The sequence below is a fragment of the Peromyscus leucopus genome, chromosome 3 (genome assembly GCF_004664715.2).
Source record: "Peromyscus leucopus breed LL Stock chromosome 3, UCI_PerLeu_2.1, whole genome shotgun sequence".
In the NCBI taxonomy this organism is placed as follows: Eukaryota; Metazoa; Chordata; class Mammalia; order Rodentia; family Cricetidae; genus Peromyscus; species Peromyscus leucopus.
In genome coordinates, this window is record NC_051065.1 from 37,589,796 (window position 1) to 37,604,447 (window position 14,652).

The following is a 14,652-nucleotide window of genomic DNA, read 5'->3' on the forward strand; positions in this document are numbered from 1 at the left end:
ACACTTATTTGAATTTATATTTATAAATTCAAGGCTTTATATTTATGTGTAATTTGTCTAAAACAGGATCTTTCTGTTGACTGAATCATTGGCTATTTGGCTTGATCACAAAGCCTGGCTTTAATGGACAATTACATTATATTAGGAGAACTTTTCCATAAATAGAATGTTTCAATTATGCAAGTTGTTGTTGTTGTTTTTGCTCTTTTTTGTTGTTTTTGCTCTTTTATGATTTCCATAAATCACACATGGAAGCTTATTCTTAATTATAAATGCCTGGCTTTAGCTTGGCTTGTTTCTTGCCAGCTTTTCTTAACTTAAACTATCCTATCTTTGGCTTTGGGGCTTTTATCTTTCTCTATCCGTGTACACTTTTTCTTTCCTTCTTACTCTGTGTCTAGTTGTGTAGCTGGGTGGCTGGCCCTTAGAGTTTTCCTCCTCTCAATCCCAGATCTCTCTTCCCAGATTTCTCCTTCTATTTCTTCTCTCTGCCTGCTAGCCCCACCTATCCTTTCTCCTGCCTTGCTATTGGCTGTTCAATTCTCCATTAGCCCATCAGGTATCTTGGACAGGCACAATAACACAGCTTCACCGAGTTAAACAAATGCAACATAAAAGAATGTAACACATATTTGCATAAATAAAACACATGTTCCACGGAATAAAAAATGCAATACATCTTAAAATAATATTCTACAACAGCAAGTAAAATTTTTAAATGAAAATATATTTACACAAGGATGACCCCACCTTGGACTGCTGGCAGTGCGCCAGAGGGTGCCTGGACTGGTCTACTCTGGTGACCAGTCTAGTGAATACCCTAACTGTCATTATAGAGCCTTTGTCCCGTGACTAATATCCAGATGCAGAGATCCATGGCCAGGCACCAGGCTGAGCTCTGGGAATCCAATCGATGAGAGAGAAGAAGGATTCTGCAGGCGGGGGATGTCGAGATCATGATGGGAAGATGTGCAGAGATGACCAGCCACACTAGTGGAAGCCCATAAACGGTGGACTAGTGGCAGTGGAGCCCCCATGGGCCTGGACTAGGCCCTCTGGATACGGAAGATGATTGTTTAGCTTGAACTGTTTGGAGGGCACCTAGGAAGGGGGATCAGGATCCGCCCCTGGTGCATGAGCAGACTTTGGGGAATTCGGTGCCTGTGGTGTGACACCTTGCACAGCCTTGGTGCAGTGGGAAGGGGCTTGGACCTGCCTAGGCTCAGTGTGCCGAGCTGTGCTGACTTCCCATAGAGACCTTGATTCGGGGGATGTGAGGATGTAGGGTGGCTTGGGAGGGAGGGCTGGGGGTGGGAGGAGGGAGAGAAGGTGGGGTATCTGTGCGGTCTGGTATGTAGAGTGAGTAGAAAATTTCTTAACAAAGAAAAATGAAAAAAAAAGAAAATATATTTAAAACGTTCATGCAAGAAGAAATATCACCTTTTTAACACTGCACTTTTGATTAAGAAAGCAGAGAAAGGGCTGGTTGTACGGCTGAGTGGGTAGAGGTGCTTGGCCACACGTCTGAGGGCCTGAATGAAGAGTGCTGACTTTGGAACACAGGTGGTTTGCTGACCTCCAAACATGTTCCCCACCTGAAATAAAATTAGCAGTACAATTTTAAAAAGAGAACACATATGTTGGTCTGGGGGTGTAGCTCAGCTACATGAAGAGTGTTCACCATGCATACACAAAACTCAGAAGTCAAGGCCAGCCTGAGCCACACAAAACCTGTCAAAGAGTTACAGATGCTAAATCAAAAATGAAATGAGATCTAGAATGATTTCGGGACTACATGCTGATTAAAAAGCACCCATAGATAAACCTCCTTCATTTAGTACATAAAAAAATTGTAGGCTGTTGAAAGATTACAGGGAAACAGAACACAGCTTCTCGTTCCATCTGTGATCTGGGTAAGACACGATCACAGAAACCTGACACTGGAAACATGACAATCAATGCAGAATTAGAAGAGGTCCTGGATAACTGACATTTTTGCTGAGTTTTAAGGAATTCCTTGACTTTAAGAGACAGAAAGGCATAAGAACAGCTTACCAAAGCCATAAAGTTAGGAAATTTAAAGGAATGTTGGAGAAATAAAAAGTAGATGTTTTGACTGACAGAATATGGGAGTGAGCAAAAGTCGAGATCAAGCAGGGAACAGCAAAGCGCAATGCTGTTGTGAGCAGTGAAAACAGCAGCAGCAGCAGGGGACCCTGCAGCTCAGTGCCAGCCACATTGTCCAGAAGTCCGTGGGTGAAGAAGACGACCTGGCAGGTGCTTGACATCAGTCCAGGGAAAAAAGAGGCCTGAGCACCTGGAATAGATGGGGAGAGATCTTTGGGCTCTGAAGATGGAAAGAAAACAAGCAGACCTTGGGTTTAATACTGGTCAATAGTAGGAAATAACTATGGACTTCAAGCCTGGAATAAATGGCCAAAGGGTCAGATCTACCTGGAGCCTCACTAAGATTTTTGGCACGAAAGGGTGAGGAGTTCGTCAAGCCACTAAGTGTATACTAAGATGGGTATGCTTCAAAACTGGCGCTGATGGGGAGTGAGCCTGAAGATTAGCAATCAACCCCACAGAGCCCTGCTTGGCCCCACCTCCAGAGTCACATGTTACCAGGAAGAATGGGCCCTTGGCATCAGGATTTTTAGAAAAACTTCTCAAGGAGCCTTAATTGTGGAGCAGCACAAGCTGAAATCCACCATCTTAGAAGGAGGGGGCATTTTAAAGATAGGGAAAGATCAAAGTAGCAAGACTACACACTTTGGAGGCTGGTGCAGAAAGATGGGTCAAGAAGGAACAAAGTTACTGAGAGTGGACACTACAGAGCCATGTCATCCTAGGGAAGGGACATTCCAACAAGTGTGGAATGCCTGCTAGCATCCACACCTGCAGCAGTGTCACTTGGGATGGGAACCAACTGTTTGGATTATTGGAGAATCCAGAAAACCTCGGGTAAGGAGGCAGGGGCTGTGGTAACAGGGAGGATGCACTCAGCTGGGAGGTAAGGCTGAAGAGAAGGTGGTTACCACTGAGAGCAGACAAACAGGGTGTGTGAGTGCAAGAAGTCCCAGAGGAAATGGAGGGCAGGAAGGAAGACAGGCTCACACAGGGGTGGGGAGAGGTTGAAGACAGTAAAACCTAATATCTGGAGAAACACTGGGGCAAGGAAAAGGAACCATGAGATTAAAGAAGCTCATGCCGAATTGCCCATCCTGTCACGGAGAAGGAATTTGCTTGTACATTACAGATGCAACACTGGAGAAGAAAAAAGAATGAGAGCGTTTCCTAGGAGTCTTTCTTATTTCTTATTTATTTATTTATTCATTCATTCATTTATTCATTTATTGTTTATTTGTTTGTTTCTGGACAGGTTTCTCTGTGCAGCAGCCTTGGCTGCCAGGAACTCACTCTGTAGACCAGGCTGGCCTTGAACTCAGAGATCTGTCTGCCTCTGTCTCCTGGGTGCTGGGGTTAAACATGTGCCACCAAGCCTGGCTTCCTAGAAGTCTTAATCAAGAGAAAATAAGTACAAGCAGGAGAATAATAAAAGAATGAGGACCTTCTGGAGTTAAGGTGTAGACAGAGCTACAAGTCAATTTCAGGTCTGCCTTAGGACAAAGCTTGGGGGTTTTTGTTTTGTTTTGTTTTGTTTTGTTTTGTTTTGTTTTGTTTTGTTTGTTTGTTTTGTTTTGTTTTGTTTTGTTAAGGGGGGTTGGGTTTTGGGTTTTAGGTTTTCAAGACAGGGCTTCTCTATATAACAACCTTGGCTGTCCTGGAACTCACTCTGTAGACCAGACTGGCCTCAAACTCACAGAGATCTTGCCTGCTTATGTCTCCCAAGTGCTGGGACTAAAGGCATACACCACCACTGGGCAGCTTGGCATTTTCTAAATGCTCTACATAAAGATACTGAGTAAATGAATGTTCTTTGAAATACCATCCTTTGAACAGCAAGAGATCTCAAGCCGCTGCTTATCTGTAAGGTTTCAGAAGCTGGAGATGCTCTCCCTAAGAGCCAAACATGTGAAGGCCTTACCTGGCCTTAGAATGACTGAGTTATTGCTCTGGATATTAGAGCAACAGAACCCTTCCAACAGGACATTGTGAATACTTCCATTTGGTCCTCATGCTATGTAAAATAGGAATAGAAAATATTTTTTCAGACATGAAAAGGCTGTATGCCTTGAGATGAACCAGGGTCACCTAGCTACTAAGAAGCACAACACACAGCTTGTAAATCTGAAGCCAAGAAGAAAGGCCAATGGAAAGAGGGGCCTGAGCACTGGGCAGGAAGCGGGGACAGTAAGTGAAGATGAAGAACCCCAGAAATGGGTGAGGGGTGTGGTGGGTTGCAGGGACTCACAGAAACACCACTTAGAAGGGAACATGGCCAGAGGGATCCCAAGTGGTATATCACAAGTTCCAAATGTGAGGGCCTTCTGAAGTCACGTGATAAGAATGACTCCTACCTAAAGAGTGAAATGAATTAATGAAAGCACATTGCACTTAAAAATATCTTCCAATGTTTGTCTTCAGGCAAAGGCCACATGCAGTAGAGCCAGTCCGCTGAGCCGCTGAGGAGGGGAGTGTCATAAGCACATTGCAGAAGGCAGCAAAGCTTGGGGGAAGTTGACTGCCTAAAACACAGCGATACCAGAAAAAAATGAAATAAAATAAAAGAGCCAAGTTATTCAAACTGTGGCATGCACTTTAACTAAAGATCTGGAGTAGAAAGATAACCATACATAGAAAGAGTGCCTCAAACAAGATACCATCACCGTATGCCACAGGTATCCATCTGCCCTTCTCAACTTTTAAAGAGGCAAAGGAAAATAAGACTTAGGGGTATATTTCCTACTACTGCTATACTACTTAAAAATACTCCCAGCACTGGGTAGTAGCAGCACACGCCTTTAATCCCAACACTTGGGAGGCAAAGGCAGACAGATCTCTGAGTTCCAGGCCAGCCAGGGTTACACAGAGAGACCTGACTTGCGGGGCAGGGGGAGGAAGAATACTTGAGTTCATGCTTCTGCAGCTGGACTTCCAACTCCAAGATGCCCTTACAGTACCTTGTAGCAACTGAGCAAATGAAGCTGCTGTAAGACAAGGGTGAGAGCAAAGGGACTCTCACACCTGCACACACAAGAGAGACTCGCATGAACAGACATGCAGGTCAGTATGCACACATCCAGGGACTCTACTTTTAATATTCATGACTAACTAGCAGACATACCCAAAGCACATAAAATACTCAGTTTACTCACTTTAAAAGCAGGTGCATGTGCAGCCTCTTTCGGGCTGAGACCAGTTGAGGGTAATTTAGTTGAACCCGGTGGAGTAAATATCTCACAGGTATATTTACTAATATTAGTATTACAAATGGGAAAGCATATAAACACTACAGTAGCACCCAGGAATGCCCACATGTTCCTAGGCGTTACACATCTGTGGGGAATGAAACTCCAGCAGTGAACTATGCCAGCAGGGAGCCAAGAGACAAAAGAGAAGCCACATGGCGAGAGGAGGGGGTGGCATGCACCAGGTGGGAAAAGGTGTTAGGGAAAGCTCCTCAGGAGAAATTTGGGCCCCTGTTAAAAGTGGGATGCCAAGGAGTCCCACAGCACCCCATAGTAGAAAGGCCTGCAGAGTCCAGGCTTGAAGCCAGGGTAATCAAAGACTGTCTTAAAGATCTAGACCTGAATATTCAGGTTTCAAACTGAATGCTATGGTCTGGCAAATGTTTTAACCCCAGGCAAAGCAGATGGGTTAGTCTCCCGGCCTAGAGGGAACAGACAGAGCCTGGAAAGCACAGCTCAGGGCCTCTGACAGAAGCCAGTCACCCAGGATGCAAAGGATCAGAGAAAGTGTGCTAGCAGGAAGTTGAGAGTCAAGAGCACAGATCACACAGGGAATCACAGGCCTTGTCCAAGACTGGAGCTACATTGAGAAGGCAACAAGAAGCTGCTGGCACGTGTGGGGCATGCTAAGGAGGGAAAGAAGTCTGGGGTCAATTCAGAGGTTATTGATAGACGGGATTAGTATACTACAGTTATATAGACATAGAAGGAAGCTGTGAGACGACGCTGATCCAGCTGCCACTGCCTCTTCATCCACAAGCAAGATGAGAACCAAACTTCCAGCCAAGCTTCTCAGTGGCTCACTGCCAGCTCTGCCCATACCAAGAGAGAGAGCACCTCCCCCCCCCACCCAATCCGGTCATGTCTCTCCAGAGAAGACCACACACATTGGGTCAAGCCATCCTTTACTATAGACCTGCATCTTGGCTTTTGTGCTTTCAGCTGGACTTCCAAACTCCAAGTTGACCCTACAGTACCTTAGTAGCAAACTGGACAGAATGAAGCTGCTGTATGAACCAGGTGAGAGCAAAGACTAGCTCACACCTGCCACACATAGAGACTCGCACATAGAACAGAAACATTGCATGGATCCTTTAGCTATGCAAATAGACCAGCAACTATACTTTTATGACTTCATGACTTAACCTACAGACATAACCGCATAAGCAACATAAAATACATCAGTGACTCACTTAAAAGCAGGGCATTGCAGCTCTTTCGCTAGACCAGTTGAGGGTAATTTAGTTTGACCCCGGTGATAAGATATCTCACAGGTATAATTTACTATATTTTATTACAAATGGAAAGCATATAAACACTACAGTAAGGCCCAGGAATGCCCACACTGTCTCCTAGGCGTTACACATCTTGGACTGAAAACTCCAGCAGTAACTACGCCACAGGGAAAGCCAAACAAAAGAGAGCCACTGCAAGAGAGATTCGTTGAGGGTATGCATGCACCAGGTGGAAAAAAGTTTAGGTAAAGCTCCTCAGGAGAAATTATCGGCCTGGATAAAAGTGAGGAGCCAAGGCAGTCCACAGCACCCCAATAGAAGAACGCCTGCAGAAATCCAGGCTTAGCCAGGGTAATCAAAGACTGTCTTAAGATCTAACTGAATATTAGGTTTCAAACTGAACTGCTATGGTCTGACATAATGTTTTTTAGACCCCAGGCAAAAGCAGATGGATTAGTCTCCCGCCTAGAGGGGAACATGACTAAGATCCTGAGAAAGCCACAGTCAGGGCTTGACAGAAGCAGTCACCCAGAATGCAAAGATCAGAAAGTTTCTAGCGTAAATTGTAATCAAGAGCAATATGCATCACAATTCCAGCAACATTTCTCCCCTTTTTGTCTAATTAAGAAGGAAGGTTCTAATCCTAACATAATAAAAACAATATGCAATAAGAACTATTATCAAATATTGTCTAGAAGAAGGAAAAGATAGTAATCAAAAAATGAAACTACATGAAAAAGAACAATTATCAAGTAAGAAACACGTTCTAGATGTCCAGACCATAGGTAACTGGCAGTTTTATAGAGATTACCTCAACAGCTGTCCTTTCCTGAATAATTTAGGCATGTACCTGATATGTCTTTAGATAAAATTTGGGAGGATCATAACTGGTAACTATCTAGGCTTCAATCCCATCAAAGACCTGAGAAGGAAAATAATAGTACCTGAGTAAGCAGGAAGCACAAGCAAATGACTTCCAAAAAAATGCATGAAATAACAGAAACACCTGGCTGCCTAGACCGTCACTCAAGGTTTCTCTGCAATGTTGAGGCATCCTACTTTGGCTTACAGGTCTAGAATATCTGACAGACCTTTTTCAGAAGCAGGAAAATTTGTCCTACCCTGTTTTGGCAAAGTTCAGCAGTCACTTTTCTTGGTGTCCTGCTTGCCCAGATTGGACAGCATGCTTACTGTCAGCAGTTGAGGCAAGGGCAGCTTCTTGCCCAATAGGCCATTTTGCCAAAAAGAAAGCAAACCCCATATGGAATGTCTTTGATGCCCATCATCTTCACAGGAGTAGATCGGTGATGCAAGAGTAGACATGTCTCATGTCAAAAGAATTCTAAGCTTTTAAAACATTTTAAATGCCATATTCTATAGGTATTTGAAGTGTTTGAAGAACACCTATCTATTTGGAACACATCTCTGCAGGCCTAGAAAACCTAACTAACATGATTATCAGTTTGACAAACATGGGTGTAATTCTTATTAACCTATATACCTTAAGGACTAAAGCTTCACATTATATAAATAAACAAGCTTTAGAGATAGTACCTTATGCAAAAATAGAAATAGATGTACAGTATAAGAACAATAAACTTGAAATTGTAACAATATAAAAATATCTTAACCAGGGATAGAAATGTATATATAACATGACAAAAATAACCTTAATTTATATCATCCTAAACAGAGGTAGAAACATATATATAATACAAGAAAAATAAATTTACACTTGTATCAATATACAAAAATCTCTTAACAGAACTAGGAATGTATATATAACAAAAATAATTCTGAATTTGTATCAACATACAAAAACCCATACTGATATAAATTATTTAAAACTGATAATCTACCTTTCAATCCTATCATATCTTTCCCCATTTTTTCTATTCCAAACAAGATCCCTGAGTCTAATCTCTATTGTTCCACATCCAACCCTATAATAACCTATTACCAACCCCCTACAGATGACAATTATCCATAACCCTGAGAAAAACTAAAAACTACCTACCCCATCTATTGGGAAAATGGCATCATGTTTCTACAATTACTTCTTGCTGTCTGAGGGGTGATCGTATCTCTGTGGGACCCTGTAAAAATTAAAACAATGGTTAAGTCTTAGGTGGACTAGCTGTAACAGTTGTAGCCAGTCTCTGAGTAAAGCTTATTTGAAGTTCTGGCTGGAGTGGGCAAGAGGGTGGACCACATCAGCTAGCCACCTTGGAATTGTCCTGAGAAATTTGTAGTCCAAAGCTGATCTTTGGGTGGTGTCTATTGGCTAATGGCTTTAATACAGTCCAGGTAGAATTGTTGTTGTGGGGCCCCATCATTGCTGTGGAATGTCATCTGTATGCTGTGAATGTGTTGCTCTGATTGGTTGATAAATAAAATACTGATTGGCCAGTAGTCAGGCAGGAAGTATAGGTGGAACAAGCAGATGAGAATTCTGGGAAGAGGAAGGGCTGAGTCAGGAGTCACCAGTCAGACACAGAGGAAGCAATATATGAAGGCAGAACTGAGAAAAGGTACAAAGCCATGTGGCTAAACATAGATAAGAATTATGGGCTAATTTAAGTGTAAGAGCTAGTCAGTAATAAGTCTGAGCTAATGACCAAGCAGTTATAATCAACGTAAGCCTCTGTGTGTTTACTTGGGCAACGTGAGTAGGAGAGATTTGTCCTAACCATTGGCTGGCAGGGACACAGGAAAACTTCTAACTACACATCATCCTTTTGAAAACATCAGAGATCGCTGTTGGGAAAGTTTCTTGTTCACTGTGGAAAATCTAAACATTATTAATATCAAAACAGAAAGTTTACATTTTAAGATAGTATTATACATAAAGAAAAGTTCTGAAGAATCAAAATAAGTTTGAGGGGAAAGAGATTTATGACAACAATAGTCCCTAGATTTTGATTTTCTTCTGTCCCGACCAGGTGACCCTTCTGGTATGAGACATAGACTTTGAATTTTCTTTTAACAACATGCATGGGTTTAGAGAAGGAAAGAGCCACACTCCAACTCCAAAGCCAGCTTTAGTTTTTAATAGAGTTGGGACTACAAATATTTCAAGAGGTAAAGAGAGTTTACCCTGTAGAAACTAATTATACCATCATGACAGATAGTTTCTTTTCTTGGTAATTTTTTCCAGACAGTTCTCCCTTCTTCTTTAGATGTTTGTCTGTCCAAAGGTCCTTGATATCCTTAAGATGGATATTTTTATTCTCCTATAAAGACAAAAACAGAACCCTGCCCTGACCCTAATTTGGTGAGGTTTTTTTTTTTTTCTGACATGTTGAATCTTCACATTGGCTAATGAACAATCCTTTCTCCTAATTAAGAGGTCTCTCCTATTCAAATCAAATCTTCATTAATTTTTATTGTATTCATAGCTTTTCTGCTTCTGTAGAAACAAAAGCAAAACCCCTTCCCCATTGTAACACATATCCTTGTAGCTAGAGTTTTCCTGCCTCGCCCACAGTCAGGACAAATCTCTGTCACCCACCAGTCCCACAGCCGCTCAGACCCAACCAAGTAAACACAGAGACTTATATTGCTTACAAACTGTATGGCCATGGCAGGCTTCTTGCTAACTGGTCTTACATCTTAAATTAATGCATATCTATAAATCTATACCTTGCCACATGGCTCGTGGCTTACCAGCGTCTTCACATGCTTCTTGTGATGGCGGCAGCTGGCAGTGTCTCCTCCCACCTTCCTGTTCTCTCAGTTCTCCTCTCTGTTAGTCCCACCTATACTTCCTGCCTGGCTACTGGCCAATCAGTGTTTTATTTATTGACCAAACAGCAATTTGACATACAGACCATCCCACAGCACTTCCCCTTTTCTTTTTTTAAAAAAAAAGGTTTTAACTTTTACACATCTCCAAAGCCAGCTTGGTATATTTGGGAATTTGGGCGAAGCTTCTCTTACTACTTCCTGCTGGAGGAGGGCGCTGTATCTTATGGGGACACAAAGAAAATTTTAGGCCTATGGGGTAGTCCGTGAGGGTGTATTATCTGAGCCAGTTGCCTTGAAACAGTTCTGGATGTTGGATCATCTGGGCCTTGGTGTCATCAGAGACCTTTCAGGGGGTCTTGGCTGGTCAAACCTGATGTATCTTAATCTGGAACAAATCCATAGCCTCTGGCTTTCTGTGGAAACAAAAGCAGAGCCTCCTTTCTAAAGCAACATATCCTTACACCCAAATTTTGAAGTCAAGGTACCTTTAAAATATACATTTTGGCATAACTCAACAGCTTCTGTAATCAAATGTTTTTCTTCAGTTACGAATATCAAAGAGAACATAATCCAGAGTCTCTGTATGGTAGCCATCTTTACGTGGCTTGTTTTTTATATTACCTTGAGCCTGTTGCTTTAAACTGCAGCATTCCAAGATTGAAATGGCGCTATGGCTGCTGGATCCGCCCACCTCAGCTTCCCAACATGGCGGTGGTACATTTTCCACCAGTTCTGGGAGCCATCAACTCACAGAAATAGTGGGTCTATGCTTCTATCAAAGCAGCGTGTAGCTCAGAAACCTCTTTTTTTTTTGTTTTGTACTAGCAAAGGCTAAATCCACGACGTTGCTTAATGTGCCATTTGCAGAGGCCTCATTCCTGCCATACTACAGGTCAAGCACACAGCCAGGAACCTGCCATAGTAGCTCAAACACGCAGGCTGCCACTAGCTTGAAAGAGACAACTACGAACTGTTTTTAGCTCCGTTTTAGAATCTTTTTACTCAGGTTTTAGGTAGAAACTCTTGCCAACATGTTGGGTACCATTTGTAGCTAGAGTTTTCCTGCCTGGCCCACAGTCAGGACAAATCTCTGTCACCTGCCAGTCCCACAGCCGCTCAGACCCAACCAAGTAAATGCAGAGACTTATATTGCTTACAAACTGTATGGCCGTGGCAGGCTTCTTACTAACTGGTCTTATATCTTAAATTAATCCATTTCTATAAATCTATACCTTGGCACATGGCTTGTGGCTTACCGGAGTCTTTACATGCTGCTTGTGATAGCAGCAGCTGGCAGTCTCTCTTCCAACCTTCCTGTTCTCTCTATTCTCCTCTCTGTAAGTCCCGCCTATGCTTCCTGCCTGACCACTGGCCAATCAGTGTTTTATTTATTGACCAATCAGCGCAACAGATTTGACATACAGACCATCCAACAGCATATCCTGGCTTCCATTTTGAGGTTAGCACATCTTTAAAGTATGTAAACTGATTTAATTCAGTAGTTTTTTCTACTGTCCAATGTCTCTCTGCAGCTGTCATTCCTTTCTCATTAGCATTTAGAAAATTTAAAGTTAGTAAGGCATTATGCAATCTATCTCTGGGGCCGGGGGTCTTTATTATCCCTTTCTGTTTATTTAGCATCTTTTAAAGTGTGATTAGATCTTTCTATAACCACTTGTCCTGTCCTGTTGGATTGTGTGGTATGAAATATGCTTTATAATATAATATTCAAAAACTGTTTCATTTTACTAGAGACATATGCTAGAGCATTATCAGTCTTAATTTGTACAAGTATACCCATGACAGCCATAACCTCTAGCAAGTGTATAATTAGAGAATCAACCTTTTAGAACTCAAAGCAGTTGTCCATTGAAATCCTGAATAGGTATCAATGGTATGGTGTACATATTTCAATTTTCCAAATTCTGCAAAGTGAAACACATCCATTTTCCAAATTTCATTTCTTTGAGTACCCTTTGTGTTACTTCCTGCAGGTAGTAGAGTTTGATTAAAAAGGAACAAGTAGGACATTTCCTTACCATATCCTTGGCTTGTTGCACTGGGTCTTTTAATTACTCTGGGGAAGAGTTTCCCCCATGATGACAAGGAATGACTGAACCAAGTTCAACATGGGGACCTGCAAAAGGTCACCCAATGTGTTTCCCAATGGTAAAGGGTTTCGTTGCCTGTCCCTTGTTGATCTGCATTCATTGGTCAAATGCTATCATTTGCCACATCTTCTGCATACTCCAGAAGGTTGAGCCTTAGGTTCAGGTTATCTCTAGAAGAGACATTGTTTCTAGGAACACCCTGCCTACAATTTCTTCTTAGATGACCTTGTTTACCACAAAAAAAAAAAAAATTGACATTTTGATTTTTTCCTTAAGCCTTTGCAAATCACCTCTCCTATCCAAATATCATCATAGTTAAGAGACTCAATATTGACTGTGTGTTGGATGCATTCTTCCATGGGTGCTGATCTCATTGTTAAAGGCCCAGTTATCTTTTTATATTATAAATTATCATTTTCAAAAGCCAAAGATTGAATTAGTACTCATCTAACTTCTGGATCTGAAATCATTCTATTTAAGCTGAAGTCAATCCTTGTAAAAATTCAGTGAAGTGTTCTTTTAGGTCTTGTATCACTTTAGTTATGGAGACCCACAGAGGTCTCCTAGTTAGACCTTACTCAGGGTCAGAGAATCTAAGCTTGCTCTATCCAGGAGGGCTACAAAAAGGAGATGATTCAACCACAGGCGTGGTTACCAGGTGTTGGGAAGGATCTATACTTGCATGTATGGTGTGCTTTGATCTTGTAAGGGGGAAGTTCTTTTGCCTCACCCCTTGGCATTATTATAAAAAGCCCCTTTGAATAAACAAAGTGGCTGTTGGGTATTGACCCAGGCCCTCCCAAAGTTATCCTGTGTTTCTGTCTTTCTTCTCATCAGCTAGGTCTCTCTTTCTATCTGATATTTCCTCATTCCCCTCTCCTCCATCTAAGAACCCTTCAAAAGGTGGGAGCAGGCTCCCACAGATAGCATTAGAATGTGAAACTTAGGTACAGAGGATAAAGAGAAGGAACATCATGGAGCAGAGGGTATGCCCAGTAATGAATTAAAGGAGGCAGTGATATTCTAATCTTTGGGAGTAAAAGTGTAAATATAAAGCAGAATAGTTAAAGTTAGGCTGCAGCAAGTATCTCTCTTTGTTTTTATCTATTTACTATGTTAAATTTAAAGTTGTAAAAAAAAAAAGTTTTGGTGAAGGTGGAGAATATAGGCTTTAAGTCTAGGAATGTGGTGAAGGTTTAATATAAAGTAATTTAGGGTAGAGTAGTTTTTCCCCAAGCATGGACGGGACTTGGAATGTAGAAAGCAGCACCTGGGACCTAGCAGGCACTGTGAACTTAGCAGTCCAAGCAGCTTCAGAGGCTTCAGAAGCCTCCAACAATGGTGGATGCAGACAGCCAGTGCAGGCAGCGGGGTTCTACACACTTTCTGCTATGGCTGAGTCACAGTGAGGAGAATGTGGTCAGCCAGCCAGAGAGACATGGTTTGAGGCTACGTACAGAGGCACCGCACAGTGAGAGAGGTGAATGGCAGACAGCAGCAGTGGCTTGGAGTGCAGCAGAAACTTCGAGTCCCAGTAGCGAGAGCAGGTCTGTCACCTGGAGCCAGGGTCCCTGAGGTCAGAGCTCAGCAAGGGATGCCCCAGGAGAGTGTGGGTAGAGAGCACACAGGCAGCTCTCCACAGTGAGAGTGCAGGGTGATGTGGCACCTGTGTGAGAGACAAAACCTCCAGAGAAAGATTCCTGCCGGACATACATCAGGCAGGCCAGGGAACAGGTGCCTTTGAGTCTGCATGTGTGCGATTGGGGACACCAAGGTAGGCCTGACTGCCTTGAGCAGCAGTGGGGGAAGCCCTGTGGAGTCCAGATAATATCCCTAAGGGCAGAACCACAGCAGAGTTGGTGTGGGACCTAGGGGAAAAACTGCTGGCTGACAGGAAGCCAGGGTGACAAGAGCCATGGTATGGAGAGAGCAGTGGAGGTTTTGAAATCCTCCCTGCAATGAAATGTACAGGGTCTGAGTCCCTAGCAGCAGCATGCAGCAGCAGCAGTCAGGCTGAATGGCTAAGACACACTGAAACCCAGGCCAACCTGAGCTCCCAGCAACAGAATAAGGTGGAAATGCCCTGAGGGTGGCAATCAGCTCTGCAAGCAGGGTAGCCCACAGAGGCTACTCAGACTCTGAATGCCGCTTGCAGGGCCACTGGTGGAGCAGGTAATGGGAGCCAAT